Source organism: Cebus imitator, unplaced genomic scaffold (assembly GCF_001604975.1).
Source record: "Cebus imitator isolate Cc_AM_T3 unplaced genomic scaffold, Cebus_imitator-1.0 Scaffold80, whole genome shotgun sequence".
Classification (NCBI taxonomy): Eukaryota; Metazoa; Chordata; class Mammalia; order Primates; family Cebidae; genus Cebus; species Cebus imitator.
In genome coordinates, this window is record NW_016107395.1 from 6375463 (window position 1) to 6390449 (window position 14987).

Consider the following 14987-nt stretch of genomic DNA (forward strand, 5'->3'; position numbering starts at 1 on the left):
AAGACCCTGTCTCCTCAAAGTAGTTTTTAAAAATTAGCTGGGCATGGTGGCGTGCACCTGTAGTCCTAGCTACTCGGGAGGCTGAAGTGGGAGGATTACTGGAGCTCAGGAGTTCAAAGCCGAACTGGGTTTTGATTGTATCACTGCACTCCAACCTGGATGACAGAATGAGACCCTGTCTCTTAAAAATAAATGTCTATTTTCTAGAGGTTTTCTCTCATATAAAAATAAATATCAAAAATGACTGTCACTTTACATCTGGCTCTTTCGAAATCATGCATATAGACAGACCAACCTAATTATGCCCTGTAAGAACTGGGTCAAAGTTGCCATAGAAGGAAATATATTGTATTATGTATTTAAATCACAAACATTTACACTTCGTTGAATTGGTGAGTTATAAATCATAATTCTTAAAACTCTTCACCAATCCCTCAAATTGGTTAAATAACTGCATTTCATACAAATCGTGGAATTCTCTCTCCATGTCCCAAATATCAAACCCTACAGATTAACTTCTGCTCTAAGACATAAGGTGAAAGATTCTGGAAAATACAGCCAAAGTGGGCTTGAGATTTTTCACATGAATTAAAATTTTTTACATTACCATTTTGCTACAGCTTCGACCTCAACTTTGAACTCTACTCCCCACTTCCTGCCTTATTCATGGATGGATATCACAAAAGATAACAGGGTGTGTGGATGACTCAATAAACATTATTGCTCTTGGAAATGCTACCAAGTCTTACATAGAGACACAATAGTGTCAGTTCTACATTCTCACTGAAACAAAGGTATAAGAACAGGGTTTACTCTCTAGATAAGGCATATTTTTAAAATGGCTTACCTCAAAGTACTGTGACAATATAAAGCCAATTAAATATGCACATTGAGATTATAATTTTAGCACTTGCAATTACCTATAAAATCGGCTCCTATCTCCACAGGCATATTAAGAGCAAAAAATATTTATGCTCATATGTCTACAGTAATCATTTGTTTAAACTACCCTGAGCTGCTTTCCTTAGACTTACTGGTAGTACTTGTAAGTAAAATATTATATAGCATGCTTGAAGTGCACAAGTAAACATGAATGCTTGCCTTTCTAAGGTAAATTTAACATTTTTACACAATATTATAATACGTAATTTGTACTTAGCAAGGGAACTAAAGATAAATCTCTAATTAAAATATATGATAATGATATATTTGATAAGAGGATTACCTCATATTTTAACTTGATGTGTATTTTATTATAATGTGTATAGAGTCTACATTATAATTTTGTAATATAATATTACACATTACACCATAGGTGATACTTCTACATGTATAACATTAGTGAATATGTGCTCATATTAGTATTTATTTGCATATTATATATAATACAATATTTTATATTATTTCCCTTGTATCACTGAGAAAATAATAAATCTATATATTTCTACAGAGCTAGAATAAATCATCAGCAAGTCATTAACAATTAAATCCATAGTATATTTCCCATTCCTAAGCCTTTTGCCATTTGAGCTATTTTATCCTTCCTAATGCTACTACCATCACTACCACCAGTAGTAGTAACAAGAGTAGCTGGGCACAGAGGCTCACCCATGTAATTCTAGCACTTTGGGAGGCCAAGGCGGGTGGATTACCTGAAGTTGGGAGTTTGAGACCAGCCTGACCAATTGGAGAAACCCCCATCTCTACTAAGAATACAAAATTAGCTAGCCATGGTGGCGCATGCCTGTAATCCCTCCCAGCCACTGGGGAGGCTGATGCAGGAGAATAGCCTGAATATGGGCGGCAGAGGTTGCGGTGAACCGAGATTGTGCCATTGCACTTCAGCCTGAGCAACAAGAGCAAAACTCTGTCTCAAAAAAAGAAGATGGAGCAAGAGTAAAATAATAATAATAATGTTATCACTACTATTGTAACTATACTGCCTACAGAACCAATCTGCTTTGCATTTACAGATTATTGTCACATCAATTATCTTATTTTTTCACATCAACCGTGTATATTAAAATGTAATATTTAATGGTAGAGGAACTTATTGCAGTAGTAGAAAAAGAAAATTTGCTTTGCTTATGTCTCATCTGTATTGCAACTGAGACTTTAACCTTCTTCAGGAGCAGACTTTCCATTTCTGCCTTTGTGAAATCTGAAGCACTTACCTGCAAAATGCTTTTTCTGGTTTGGTGCTGGAAAACCAAGCAAACTTTAAGTGATCTAAGGCTGCGTCAACCCACCTGAGACATTACTTCAACAGCCAGATAGGTGTTGGGAACAAGCCTTAGAAAGACAAATATGGGCTGGGAGAATTTGCCCACCTCCACATTTTAAGCACTTGAGTTCTATTGGAACTAGCATGGGCATCCAAATTCTCCTTGTAGAGTTTAGAAATGGTCAAGATAGCTCAGTGGGGTCCTCGGGCATCCTGGCCACAGTACCTGACTGAGCAATAGAGGACATGATAAGAGGTGGAGGATGCTAAAAATCAACTTGCTTCATCATTCTGCCTTCTCAAGAATCAGCAGGGCCCATTCTCTTTCCTTTTGATTTGCCATGTGAACTGAACATAAAGCAGGGTATTCCAGTTTACAGACTATAGAAGGCAAGCGGATAGAATACCTAAGACCGGAAGAAGGAACAGTGAATTTTGTCCCCTTTTGTCTGCTAAGCTGATCAACCGTAATTTCTTACTAATGTCAAGCAAGGACTAGATGTAAACTGCATGTTCTGTGGCATCTTTCCAGGAATTACAGAGAGGAAAGAAAGGGCAGTATCATGCTTACATTACACCTTTTTGAACCATGTTACATGGAAAAATTTGTGAGAAATTTCATCCTTCGAATACTGAAATTCCATACAGAGATAACTTTCACATTCTGAATTTTCTTCCCAAGAAATTATAAGCCAACCTAACTAATGTAGACAAGCAGCCCACATTCTCTTTCAGATAACTCTAATTACTTTGTAGACAAGATTTATAACACTTACTTGAAAGACTAAAAATGTGAGATACATACATTTTCCAGTGGGAGCTTCAGAATAAGCTCGTAAGGGGCTTCTTTCTCCAACAGATGAGGAAAAAAAGGTTAGCTGCTGGAGTGGAACGTCTCTTGCTCCAATTTTAGGGAGAAAATCATTAAAGACAATGTATTTTGGACCAAGAATAATAGATAGTAAGAGACTCTCTCTGTAAATGCCAGAGGAGACTGGAACTATTCTTCGTTTTGTTTCTGTTGAAAGTATTTATTTGCCCAGCCAAAAAGATTCCCAAAGTATAGCTTATTGAGATTATTTTTAAAAGATAAATATTTAGAAGAACACAACATACGCAACATATTTTTAGAAAATGTTGATATTAGCAGCATCAGCTAGTTGTTTATTTTATACAATTTTGAAACTAAGACTAATGAAGATAAATCCTACAAACTCTAACTTGATACTGATTCAGAACAGGACAGTTGATGCTTTCTCTCTCTTTAAAAAGGATATACATTATGTATGTTATATACATTTTATAGACAGACTTATGCTTTCTCTTTAAAAGTATATTTATATAATATACATAGAAAACATGTATCATATGTGTACATATGTGTACATTTTCATATATATGAAACACATGTCCTCTGTTGGAAGGAAAATATATGTAGCTCCCACCAGCAAAGGACATTTTTTGCACAACACTGAAATGTAACTAATAAAGTCTGGATTTATCAACCACAGTATGTCCCTACATAATATCAATTACATGTGTAACGGACATTTTATAGTTCTTCTATTCCCAATGCAATGCAATATGTCATCTAATTTGTATCATTCTTTTTTGTCATCAGAGATGTTCTTTGGGAAGAAAATAAAAGCAGACAGTGACATATGGGAACTGGTCTGATACTTACAGCTGGGTCTCAGTATTGGTAGGAGTTGGCCTGGCTCTCACAGCCAGGGCTTGATGTTCTCCTCTTGGACCAAAACATTCTCAGACCAAAATGTCTCAGCTTGAGACAATGTAACTTTGTGACTGTGAAGAAGTGATACAAAAAATGAGACCATTCATAATTCTGTCTAAGCACAAGACAAAAACAAGGTCACTGTAGAAACCACAGAAACACCAAACATTTTACACTCCTCACTAATTTAAGTGACTGCTTCTGCTTCACCAATTGCAGTTTTATTTTCCTTCTAGTCTTTCCTCTTTCTGGAAAAGATTTATTAAGGTGTTCATAATAAAATTGTCTCCATTACCTGACAGAACCCAATCCAAAGTGAGCAAACCCCCATTTCCTTGAACTCTCCCCAAATCACCCAAACAAAGCACAAATTCTCTAAATCCTAATACCCTCTTACTAAAAGACTCCACAGTACCCCATGATGTGTAGTCTCCTTTGTGGCAATGAATAAGAAACCCAACTTGTTCAAAAGCAAGTGAATTCCTGGTGGTCTTTGGCAGGAGGCATTAACACGTTAAAACTTTACCAGAATATTATGTATTGTGTGATTTGATTTATAGTACAGAGATGCATATAGGTTTATAAATATACAATTATGTATGTTATCATATATAATACATACCTGTTTGTATTGTAAATGCACACTTTTTGTCCTTTTGGACTAGGTTAATTAAAAAGTGGCTAACAGTATCCACTCTTAAGGAGTGAAGACATATCGGTATATTTGAAGGAGGGCCTTCACTTTTGACTCTACTTTTTTAAATTTTATTTTTAGAAACAGGGTCTCAGTCTGTTACCCACGCTAAAGTGCAGTGGCATGATCAGAGCTCACTACAGACTCAACCTCCCAAGCTCAAGTGATCCTCCCACCTCAGCCTCTTGAGTATCTGGGACCACAGGAGTGTGCCACCATGCCCTGCTAATTTTTTAAAAAAAAATTTTTTTAGAGATGGGGTCTCACTATGTTGCCCTGGTTGGTCTCAAATTCCTTGGCTCAAACGATCCTCCCACCTCAGCCTCCCAAAGTGCTGAGATTATAGGTATGAGCCACCACACTTGACCTCAACTTTTTTTTTTCTTTTTTTTTTTTTATTGAGACAGAGTCTTACTCTGTTGCCCAGGCTAGAGTGCAGTGGTGTGATCTCGGCTCACTGCAGCCTATGCCTCCCAGGTTCAAGTGATTATCCTGCCTCAGCTTCTTGAGTAACTGGAACCACAGGCACCCACCACCATGCCTGGCTCATGTTTGTATTTTTAGTAGAGATGGGGTTTCACTGTGTTGGCCAGGCTGGTCTCAAACTCCTGACTTCAAATGATCCACCCGCCTCACCCTCCCAAATTGCTGGGATTACAGGCATGAGCCACTGCACTAGGCCTGAAATCAATTTTTTTACTCAATTATTTTTTTGCATTCCCAGAGTAAAGGAAATAATTTGTAAAATTAAGGAAAATAATAGAGTAAAATATAATTTACATTTCCAGAGCTTGTAACAGGAATTATTTGGCTGCTAGTATTAGAGATATGCCTATCTTGGTGAAACAAATGAAGGGCTTATCATCTTAATGTGCAGGAAGCCCATAGGTAAGAGTTGAAATAGGCAGAATTCTAAGATGGCCTCCAACAGTCTCACTTCCTGTTATGCATACATCATTTGAGTATGGACGGGACCTGTGAATATGATAGGATGTCACTCTAATGATTAGGTTACATTACACAGCAAAAGTGAAAGGATTGTGCAGACGTGATTAAGGTCCCAACTCAGTTAATGTTGAGTAAATAGAAAGGGAGATTATCCTGGGTTACCTGACTTCATCAGATGAAATCCCTTAAAAGAGGAGAGACATTCTTGAAGAGAGAAATATTCTACCGTTGGCCCTAAAGATGCTAATAGCCATGTTATGAACTATAGATATCAAGGTCCTAAACTAGTTGCTGACAAGTAGTCTCTGACCAACAGCCAACAAGAAAACGAAATGGAGACCTCAGTCATGCAACTGCAAAGAAATGAATTATTCCAACAACCTGAGTGATTTCAGAAGCTGACTCTTTGCCTAGTCAAGCCTCCAGATGAGAATGCTGCCTGGCTGACACCTTGATGACAGCCTTGTTAAACCTCAGGCAAAGGCACTGGTCAAGCCATGCTCAGACTTCTGACCCAAAGAAACAGATAATAAATGGATGTTGTTTTAAGCTACTAAAGTTGAGGTAACTTGTTATGCGGCAATAGATCATTCCACGGTTCAGAGACAATATGATGGTTTTTGAAAATAGTGATCCAGGCAACACCCATTGCATCTGACTTCCATCCCCAGTGTAACCCCAAACTGAAAAGAGGGTGATGGAATTCCAGCCACAATTCCCAGGTTCTAGTCAAGAAGAAAGGAAAGAAAAAGGTGTCAGAGAAGTTTGCGTCTGCCAGTTATCTGTCCCCTTTGTAAGTAGTTTTCCAGAAGACTCACATGGCAATCTCTGCTTATTGGCCACTCCTACCTACAAGAGGGGCTAGAAAATAAGAGTATTTAGCTGGGAATATAGCCAACGGGTAAACAAACACAAACATCAGGATTATATTAGAAAGGAAGAAGGAAGGCAAGAGGACAAGGACATCTTTTAAACAAATAGCAATCTCTTCCTCAGAGAGGAAAAAATAGGAAAAATTTTCATCATATCAATCTTTTAATGTCATTTTTTGGTTTTAAAAGTTTCTAATAAGAAATGTTCAAAGCAGAATGCTTCTAGCAAACATAGAGCTATGTTAAAAGACATGTCAGCTGTGTGCTTCTGAACAGAGTATAAAGGATTCTCGTCAATATGAGTGCTCTTAATCTAGCTCCATCTCTTCTCCCCTAAATGCATCATACCCATCCCTGTCCTTAATGAAGCTATTTTCTCCCTCACTGGGTACATGTCCTGCCCTGTGGAAAGACTCACAAATATGATCTGCAAAGAAACTGACTGATCTTTGCCCTCATCAGTGATGTTTAAACCCCAAATCCAAAACATGAAAAGAAATAAATATTGTATTTAAACATCAAAATTAAATCATTTCCCTTCCCCCTTCCCTCTGCCTCATGGAAAAGTCTGTCTGTGGCTGATTGATTTACAATAGAGCCAGTATGATGACTTGAAAAGCAGAGAATGAAGTCAGCTCACAGCAAATTAAGTTCATGAGGAAAAAGGAGTGGGATAGGGACATGCTGGAGCCTCATCCACAAGGATCAGAAAGAGAAGGTGGTGAACCTGTCTGGAAAGCCTTGGGGTGCAGCCAAGTGTCAGAGGGAGTACCTAGAGGGTGTGAAGAACTCAGATATGTATCAGGCTGACTCCAGGACCCTGTGGGCAAAGAGAACAGGGTACCCAGGAAGTGGTGTGTTTGTTCAGGTGAGAATTTGGGTGAACCAGCTGTTGATGTCTGAGGAAGTTCAGCCAAAGGCAGGAGGAACCCAACTATTTGGCTAGGGGACCATTTAATAATTCACCAAAAATTTGTAGAGACAGTAATTTACAGTAATGGCCCAGATATGGACTTTCTCCTCAAAAACTTTTTTTTTTTTGAGTCTTGGAAGATGGTGGTAAACCCTATATGTAAACAAATTAGTAAGTGATGTGTTAAAAAAATAATTACTCAAAGTGCTAGGAATTATAGAATTAATTTGACTTTGGGGAAAGTAAAATATTAGAGATGTCTTTTGGAAAGCCTATCTTGGGATCCTAAATAGCAGTATTACGAGAAGGGAAAGTGCGTAAAATTGTAGTATTAGGCAATAGAAAATTCAGATTGGTGTTCCTGAGTAACCACTGACCAAACACCAATTAGGTTAAGCTAAACTCCTTTTATTCTCCCTTCTAGTATCTTAACTAAATACACTGCTGCCTATTTGGCCGTTCCCAAACACTTTATTGTAAAAATTATATAATAATAATACTAATTACAATAAAGAAGAAGACAACACAATGTAGTTTCTTTTCTATTTTAACAGCTTTATTGATATTTAAATGATATACAAGAAACTGCCCATATTTAAAATATGTAATTTGGTAAGCTTTGCTATATGCATACTCCTGTTAAACTATCACCATAATCAAAATAAGGAGTATTATCTATTGCTTTAAAAAATTTCCTCCAGTCCTTTTTTAATCTCTACCTTTCACATCTACCCTTCACCTACTCCGTCCCAAAGCCACCACTGATCTGATGTCTGTCACTATCAGTTTGTCAGACATTAGTTTGTATCCTAGAGTTTCGGGTAAGTTGAAGTATAGTGTATCCATTTTTTGTTCTGGCTTCTTTTACTCAGCATATTATTTTGAAACTTACCCATGTTAAAGTATGTATCAATAGTTCTTTCCTTTTAATTGCTGAGTAGTATTGCATCGTGTATCACTTATTTTTAGGTCTATCATCTTTTGTTTCCTTTTCAACTCCTTTCTTATTGACGTGCTTATTATAAAAATCTTCATAATGGTGCAAATTGGCAAAGAAACAGGAAAAATCAGTTACAGAAAGCTTTAGCATTAAAAACCAACCTACGAAACTAAACAAAACCTCCTGAAAACTAGAGAGTCTTCATGATTGTCAAAGTAGTAAATCTTTCTATTTGAGGTGCTTTGACAGATATAGAGGGGCTACTATTTTAGTCTGGATGGCCTTGCCTAGAGCCCTCCAAACTGCACAATTCAGTGGCGCCTATTCAGCCTTCCAAAGACTGTCATGTAATCTATTTTGCTTATACAAATGATCTCAATGAGGGGAGATTATGAAATGAGGCAAAATATTAAATCTAGAAAGACAAGGGGGAATACATTAAAAGTAAGGTCCTGGAAAGCCACAGGCTAATAGCTACCAATAATATTTTTAAAACAGTATTACCCCAAAGTGAATGTCATGAGCACTGATGGGGAATGCAATTTTAATGACATGTGTTTTCAGGAGTATTTCTACTGTTGAAACACACATTTCTTTTTAAAACAGTGAAAAATCCTTAGGTGTTCTCCATCTGCCACGGGAAACACTCAGCAGCTGCTTCTTTTATCCTAGCAAAGATCAACCTGACCTTGGCCAACCAGCTTGTACTTTGAAGAGTGTATTTTGTGAAACTTGTGAGTAGAGAAGAATTCATGCTTGGCAGAATTTGTTGTCTCTTTTGCTCAGTATCTTACCATGATTAATCCCCAATCCATCTTTCTCTGCTGCTGCTGTTGCTGCTGTCAGTCTCATATTTCTTCTCCATAACACACACTGTTCAAATGTTGCTGGATTCTGGCTGGGTGTGACCTTTTATGGGGCACTGCTGCCTCCTATCAGGCTTTTATGGGCATGTTGGTTTATGCACATGTGCAGGCATTCTGACCTTGTGACCTCCAGAATAGATTCTAAGAGAACAACTGTATCTGACTTTTCTGACATTTTGGGCACCCAAACTCTTCCCAAGTGCATAGGTGCAAAGAATACTCCCTTGTGGTTTGGATTTACATTCTTCTCACATCAGAAGAACTCATCTCGGAGAATGTGAAGCCAGGTCAGAATTGCTAACATAACAACAGCGTTGCTGGCAGCCTTTCAAGTTGTTTTGCATAAATTTGAGCATGAGGCAGTGTTTTCACAACATCTTTCCCTTTTTATTGTGGTTTGAGCAGTGCAAATATTTGAATTATACTTTTTGATATAACCAAGTCTGCAGAAAGGGCAATAGCTAACAAAACTCTGGAAAACTTTGAAGCCATTTTTAAAAAATCCTTCTCAGATCTGGTCTTTTTTCCTTTCTGAATCCTGAATCTTATTGTTAGGTAAACCTAACTAATTAAAAAGAGAAATCCATATTATGATATTTCTAGTACTTTTAGTTTGTATTTTCTGTACTGACAGTTTACGGATAGTGAGTAGTTTACAAAGGTGAACATTCTAATATGACTAAAGATGCAACAAAAGTTTTTAAAATTATTGCCAAATAAGCTGCTTTTCTGCCATAAATAAAACCCTAAAATCAGATTTTAATGTTTTAAATGCCAAGTTAAAATAATTATGAATCTACTGTTCCCTACTTCCACCCATTTCCTGTTTCGGATCTGGGTTTTGCCCTTGACTGCCTATTCTATCAGGATGAAATGGGGCACCACACCCCATTTCTTTTTGTTCCTCTTGACATTTACCCGTATTTTCTTTTCCTAAATAAGCTTTCTCTTTCTGTTTTCAAAATTGAATACTTTTCCCATCTTAGTCAAACACCTACTTTCACTCTTTGTTCTGATGGCTGATAAAGTCACCCACACTCAATTCTTTCTCCAATACTATACTCAAAAGTGTGATTTTTTTTTCTATCCACTTATATTTTCCCACTTTGAGAGCTCTACTCATGTTTCTTCCCCACTGATGAACCCAAAAGAAAATGTTTGCCCTCACATGGCATATCCAAAGTGACATCAGATCTGCTATGGTTCGGGGATAGGACAATGAGGAGACGCATCACATGACATTATGGACAGCTATACTAAAACTTCAGAATTGGAAGAAACACATCATCAAGACCTAAAAAATATGATTTATACTTTTTTATACATTGTATGAGAATCCAAAGTCAGTGAAACTATATAGAGTGGTTCTCATCATCACCGATGGTTTGTGCAGCTTATAAAATGGAGAGTATTGAGTAAATCCGAAGACTGGGCCAAGAAGATAAAAAAGCACATTGTGCCACATTCTGAAGTGAGATATACAATAATTTGGGTCCTGATATTTAAGTGAAAGTCAGAAAGATTCTATTTATGGATAATGACATAGTTTCTGATTTACTATTTCTATTCAAGATGCAGGGATCTTCCTGGGCTAGTATATGTATCTGGAAAGAAGAGGGAGATTCTTAAAATATAGCATAGCATTAATTTAGCAATATTCAAGTGATGGCACATATCACATGACAGTACAATGCATTTATAACTAGACTGAACTCTCCAATAACAGAGTGACAGCTACATATTTGTTACATATATATGAATTCTATTATTACTATATTTTGGTAATAGATCCTTAAATAGACATTATAGAAAGTAAAGCAGTTTGTTATACTTGCTTTTACTTTTTTTTTATATAAATTAGGTGATAAAATCATCTACTTCATTTCAATATGTTAATATTCACATTTAAAGATTACCACAACATTGTTAAGCTACAAAAGTTAAATCATAGTTATTCCTTACACATTACCTAGGACTTATTCAGGTTTTATTTCCTGCTGAAATGGTGCGACTTAAGATTTTCGAATAAGTGGTAAAATGCACATTCAAATGCACAACTTTAACATGTGTATTTTGTGCACACACAGTTACAAAAACAAGAGTATTTCATGTTATCATTAACCCAAAGTAACCTACTTACGCACCATCTTTGTTGATAGGATTTTAGCTCATGAAGTTTCAGATTTTGTTCTCTTGATAAAAGCACCCTCAAATATCATTTTAAAGCCTGACAATTATTTTCTTGTAAAGAGGGTGTTATATGTATCAAAAATAGACCTTCAAGTTTTTTATAGAATTATCTTGTAATGCTAAATGGTGGCATCATTAGCATATCATTATAACATATATAATTATACATAAATGATATGCTATACACTTTCGACATCTTTTATGTATATGAGTGTCAGGTACAGACTACCTATTAACAAAGCCAGGTAAAATTAAAATAGACCTATTATCATTATTACCTTTTTAACTTACAATTTATTCTTCATTTTTGGACCGAATTTTGTACAATGGAAGCATACCAGAAATAAGTCAACAATAGACGGTTAAGAAGAGGCAACGAGATAATTGTTCCATCTTGTCTGGTGAACCCTTAAATCAACAAAGGAGCCCGCCCCTCTGGCTAATCACCCAGTGTGTGTTCTGTGCCTGACAAGAGAGCACAGAAGTGCATCTTTGCTGCGGGAGTTCTCTCATTTTCTAATTCAAATATTTGCAACACAAAGTGAATAAACCTGAAAAATGCCAAAGAAGAATTTGGGTATCTATATTTTGGGGTGCCATTTAGAACTAAGCTAGTCATGAAAATATTCTGTACCAACAACTGCAGTTATCATTTCTGCACGCTGCCAGCAAGCAAGGCAGACAGATGCAAAGGAAACGTCCTTATAATTTTCTGGAATGTAGACACTAAGCGCAAATTGAACCTCTGGCAGACGGCAGAAAAGGTGACTTGACAATGAGTTTGAAACAATTGAAGTGATATTCTGATTCATTCATTTCCACAATTTTGTTTATTTCACGGAAAGCCCAGAGGATTGGAACACGGACATAAAGGAGGACAACCTAAGACTGCAAGTTTAGTCTTCCGAAAGGCTGCATTTAGGAGCAGGCTGCCTGAGGCTGCCCTTTCTTTCTCACTTTTTGCATCTAGGAGGCTGAAGGGTCTTACAGCCTACGCAACTCCCATGAGGCAGGGACAGGCCTGCCCCTTGTTTAGTAATCCCTGGTTTTCTGATCACTATCCTCTAGCCAGCGTTTGGATTCACCTTTTCTTTCGTGTCCCTTTGGGCAACCGAGGCTACTGGGGCCCTGGTCCTGAACCCCGAACGGAGGGTAACAAGCGATTCACAAGTAAGGAACAAAGTGTGGCTCCTGGGAGCTGCGCTAGCCATCCAGGAGCTGAGAGAGACCTGCAGGATGATTTTCTTCTTTCCTCTGGCAGGAGTCAGGACAAGGGGTGTAGATCCGGCTCAATTTTTCTGCTTTGGTCAATGGGATGATGAAATAGAAAAAAAAAAATGCCCTTTCACTCAGACTACTGAGACTTAGGAGGCTGTCCAGCTAGAAGGTTGGGAATTGCAAAACGGTAGGGCAGGGGCCCACGGGGACGGGGACGGTTGGGGTCTCTTTGTTTAGTGCTTCTCTCATCCCTGAACTCAGGCTAGGCTAAATTTCTAGCGACGAGCGTGCCTGAACACAGACAGGTGGGGTTCTTGGAAAGAACACATAGGCAGAGCTTCTGAGACCCCGAATTATCTTAAGATAGGAGTTCCTGAGCCCTGAACAAGAGGCTACCTGGGGTACAGCGATTGATCTCCGCACCGTACAGCTGGGAAGGGAAGGCGCTGTTGACCTTTCGGAGAGCAAGTTAATAACTCAGTCGAGTTGATCAAGTGACGTTCTTTCTGAAAGGGATCGTCTCCTGGGCCCCTTTTCTCTCCTCAGTCGGCATTTAGCAGATAGAGAGGCAGGGTAAATTCTTCTCTCAACGTGAAGTCACAAAGAATTGATGAGTTTAAATAGCATGGATCCGGAGTCGTAGATAATTCTAAACACACCCGTGCCAGAGTTCACACGCTAGTTCACCTAAACGGAGTCGGAACAGACAGCAACCTTCAAAATTGTCCTTAAAATCACTCTCAAACGTACTGGGCATTTAGTGGGATTTGGGGGGTTTTCTTCAGCTTTCAAACTACTATTACACGCAGAATATACTGTTAAATACCACCAATGACTGCCCACCTCCCTTTAAAAGTAGCCCCCATCCACGCACCATTCAGCTTACACGAAACTGTCCTGTCGTGCCTTCGCCGTCAGTTTAATTCATAAAGTAGCTGTAACTCTTGACATCACCTCCGCAGCCCACCTGAGGTCTCCTTTCCAGGACACCTTAGGAGGCTGTTATTCAGGCGCTGAATTCTGAGACTTAAAGGAAGGTTACTTGAGGCATCTTGGTAGATTTCCGGGCTTCCAACTCCCTCCCCTGCTTGGCTGGTAATTTTCTGCTGCTCCTCCTCCTCCCCCACTTGACCTCCTCCAAGGTACCTTCGCCTCCCCTCCCCCGCTCGTCCCCAGTAAACCTCCAGCGGGTGGGGGAAATCAACCCTTTGGCGCTAAAGCTAAATTCAGAGCTGCCCGTTGGACAGGTCTGCAGTGGGGGAAAGGCTGTCCATCCTTTCAGAATGATCAACTAGATGGAGGTAACTTGTTCCAGGTTTCCCAAGATCTTGGGTGGACCCGTGAATGTTTTGCTAGATTCAATGCGAATGTAGATTTCAGCTGAACCGCTCAGGACTTGGGAGATAGCTGTTTCACCTCTCCAGACTGCAACCACTTCCGCGAGAACCTGATACATTTAATGAGGCTTTGCCAAATGTATGGGTCAGCGCATCCTTGGGCCAGCACCACTTTGGTCAGCACACTGCACTCACTAGCACCAACCTGGGCTCCACGCAGCAGAACTCGGGTTAAAAATCGTCTGTTCCTGGTCATTTAGGAGTTCTAGGGAGCAGGGAGAAGCAAGAAAAAGGTTTCACTTGACACTGCCAGCCGCTTTTGATACGTCATAGTAAACACTTTCAGAAGCACAATTTGAAAGGGAGGATGCAAATTTCTGTCCTCGGTTGGCCGAACTCCTCCCTGCAATCAGCTGCGGACCTTCACACGTTGTTCAGGACTGAACTGAGGTTTGTGGCTTCGCAGCTGCCCGGCTGCCGGGAGCATGAAATTCTATCTCGGCTGAGAACCGAGCAACAGACTGCACAAGAACGGTGCCTTCTGGGCTTTCGTCTGCCAAGAAATACCAGAAACGCTGTTGTCTGAAACAACTACCTGAACTAAGTAAGGCTAGGAAGCTCTGCGTGCAGAGAAAATTCTTGCTAATTCACCCAGACTGTTTAACTAGTTAATAAAGCAATTGACACTCAACAAAACCACAATCGCAGCAGGAGTCCTAGGCATCAGAATAAGAACCACAACTAAAGGTTTGTTGTTGTTGCTAACAACTGCCTTTCTGATCATTGTTTAGTATTTTTTCTTAAGTTAAAGAAGGAAAGAGAAAATCATTTCATACCCAGTGGTATCTCCTCTTTTTCTCTGAAATTAGAGCAGATTCTCTTAATTGTTCCTCAGTAAGCCACCACCATCAACGGGAAGGGAGGCAAATTGGTTCTAAATACCCACACCCCCTTCCCGGTGGAATATAAATGTTTAATCATAACTCCCTTTAAATGCACATAATTTTATCTGACCCTTGGACATGCTTAAAGATACTGAGGGTTTATATA